Raw genomic sequence first — 3,327 nt, 5'->3', positions numbered from 1 at the left:
TCAGCGGAATCGGGTGATAAATAAAGCTTTTGTGGGCTTCAGTACCGTTATCAGCAGATCGGTCTATATGACGGCTATATCTAAATATAGTCCGATCTGAACCATAATTAGGTCGGGTGTCAGGAGGCTAAAAATTACTCACTGTTTCAAATTTTAGCGAAATCGGTTAAAAAATAAAGCTTCTATGGGCTAAAGATCCTTTATCGGCAGATCGGTCTATATGACAGATATATCTAAATATAGTCCAATCTGTACCATATTTGGGTCGAATGTTGGGACTGCAGACTATTTCAAATTTCAGCGAAATCGGATAAAAAATAAAGCTTTTATGGGCTGCAGACCCTTTATCGGGGGATCGATCTATATGGCAGCTATATCTAAATATAGTCCGATTTGAACCATATTTAGCTCGGGTGTCAGAAGGCTAAAAATAACTCACTGTTTCAATTTTTTTTTTCGAAATCGGTTAAAAATAAAAGCTTTTACGGCCTTCAGACCCTTTATCGGGAGATCGGTCTATATGGCTGCTATATCTAAATATAGTCAGATCTGAACTATGTTTACTTCGGATGTCGGGAGGCTTAAAATAACCCACTGTTGCAAATTTCAGGGAAATCGGGTAATAAATAAAGCTTTTATGGTCTTCAGACCCTTTATCGGGAGATCGGTCTACATGGTAGCTACATCTAAATATAGTCCGATCTGAACTATGTTTACGACAGATGTCGGGAGGCATAAAATAACGCACTGTTTTAAATTTCAGCGAAATCGGGTAATAAATAAAGCTTTTATGGCCTTCAGACCCTTTACCGACAGATCGGTCTATATAGCAGCTATATCCAAATATGGTCCCTTTTGGCCCGTTCAAAAACTTAACCATCGTGCATCAAAAAGACGTATCTGTGCCAAATTTCAGCTCAATATCTCAATTTTTGAAGACTCTAGAGTGATTCCAATAGACGGACGGACAGACACACGGACATCGTTAAATTGTCTTAGAATTTTACGACGATCCAAAATATATATACTTTGTAGGGCCGCAAATTGATATTTCGATGTGTTGCAAACGGAATGACTAAATGAATATACCCTCTATCGTACGGTGGTGGGTATAAAAAATTAAAACTCCTGTAACAAAAACGTAAGCTACATACAATTCCAAGAAGTTTCTCCTAAGAAACCATGTATCTAAAATAAAATCCTAAACCGCGCCTCTCGACTTCAACATTTTCATACCCACCACCATAGGATGGGGATATACTAATCTAGTCATTTCGTTCGCAACACCTCGAAATATTGATCTGCGACCCCATAAAGTATATATATTCTGAATCGTCTTGACATTCTGAGTCGATCCATCCGTGTCCGTCTGTCTGTCGAATAACGAAAGCGGTCGAACGCGAACGTAAAGCTTACCGCTTGAAATTTGGCACATACACTTCTTACTGATGTAGGTCATTGAGGATTACAAATGGGCCGTATCGGTCTAAATTTAGATATAGCGCGAATATAAACCGATTCCAGTATTTGACTACTTGAGCCCTTAGAGGCCGCAATTTTCATCCGATTTGGCTAAAATTTGAAACAAAGGCTTGTGTTATGACCTCCAACATCCATGCCAAGTATGATCGGAATCGGTCTGTACACAGTTATAGGCCCATATAAACCGATCCGATTGTAATCTGAAGCCAAGTATGATCCAAATCGGTGTATAAACAGGTATAGCTCCCATAGAAAACTGTCCCCGGATTTGACTTCTTGAGCCCTTAGAAGCCTCAATTTTCATCCGATTTGGATGGAATTTGAAGCAAAGGCTCGTGTTATGCCTTGCAACTTCCATGCCAAGTATTATTCGAATCGGTGTATAAACATATATAGCCCGCTTATAAGCCGATTCCCCGATTTGACTTATTTAACCCTTAAAAGCATACATTTTCAACTGATTCGGCTGAAATTTGGCACAAAACGCTATCTTACGACTTCAACGACAACATCAATGCTAAGTTTTATCCGAATCGATCAGTATGGTGAAATAGCTCCTTCCCCCTAATTAGCGCTATCCCAATAGGACTTTTTGAGAACAAAATAATTCAAATACAAATTCGGTTAATAAGGGTACATTTTCAGCGGAAACCATGGTGGTGGGTACCCAAGATTCGGCCCGGCCGAACTTAGCACTATTTTACTAGTTCTTCCAGTTCTTTCAATATTTAATAATTTGGTTATCGAGGTACAGGCCGCATTTGTTGCCCGATCATCGTAAAATTTTGTACAAGTCACTTTTTTGGCCATCGTATGCTGAGGTCCCAAACATTGGGTATGCGTTCTTTTAGCCAGATCATGCAGACGAGCTGGTGCATAACCCTATTCAGCGTAACGCATTCGGCATTAAATAGCTCATCTGGGTACCCATCGACTCCTGCTGCCTTGTTCTATTTCTGTATGATCACTGTTACTTGGACCTAATTCTGACTAGGCGTTCTGCGGCGCTTCTCTTCGAATCAGAACACAGCCCCTATTATGAGGTTCATTATTGGCGACGAATCAAGGGGTAAATTGGTAACGACATTAAAACCATTGTCCAATTGTATCAATGAAGAATAAACGCCAAAACAAAGCACATTATGTGTGTTTTTAATTAATTGGTCGGCTGAACAAACTCAACCATTGCATTTAGTTAGCATTTGGGTAGAGGCACCTTTACTTTAACTTACTTGATATCAACTGAATTCAACATTGCTATCATAATTTTCCGAACTCACTTCAGACATAACATTAAATACAGAAGGTGGGTTACGACTATAGATTTGATTGATAGATTTCTGTAGGTAGGGGTTTTTCTTCTTTAGTTCATTGTTGGCTATAACGTCATCATCAAATATAGATAGATATGAGTATAAGATTTGTTGTATAGTGTGTTTAAAATTTTACTTTCAATTAGTTATAGATAATTGTATATATAAAATATTGTTTTTGGGATAAATATATATATAAAGTATATCTATAAAAAACAACATCTACTTACTCTAATTCTAATGACAAGCTCGTGCTCTTCTTTTTTAATTATATACGAAATAAAATCGTACACATAAAGTTTATTTTCTCATAGATTGGTTAATGTAAATGAACATGAACTCAATTGACTAATATGTTAATAATATAACAATATTTATTCCTTAACTTGGCAACATATTCTATTCTTTCTTTTCATTTGTTCATAAATAAATACATCGCATTAATTTCATGATGGCAAAAAGTGTCTAATTATTATTATGCAACTAAAGCCAATAATCCTATGGGCAAAGCAACCATACAGCCAATAGCAAC

Source organism: Stomoxys calcitrans, chromosome 5 (assembly GCF_963082655.1).
Source record: "Stomoxys calcitrans chromosome 5, idStoCalc2.1, whole genome shotgun sequence".
NCBI lineage: Eukaryota > Metazoa > Arthropoda > Insecta > Diptera > Muscidae > Stomoxys > Stomoxys calcitrans.
This window is presented reverse-complemented; position numbering follows the sequence as displayed.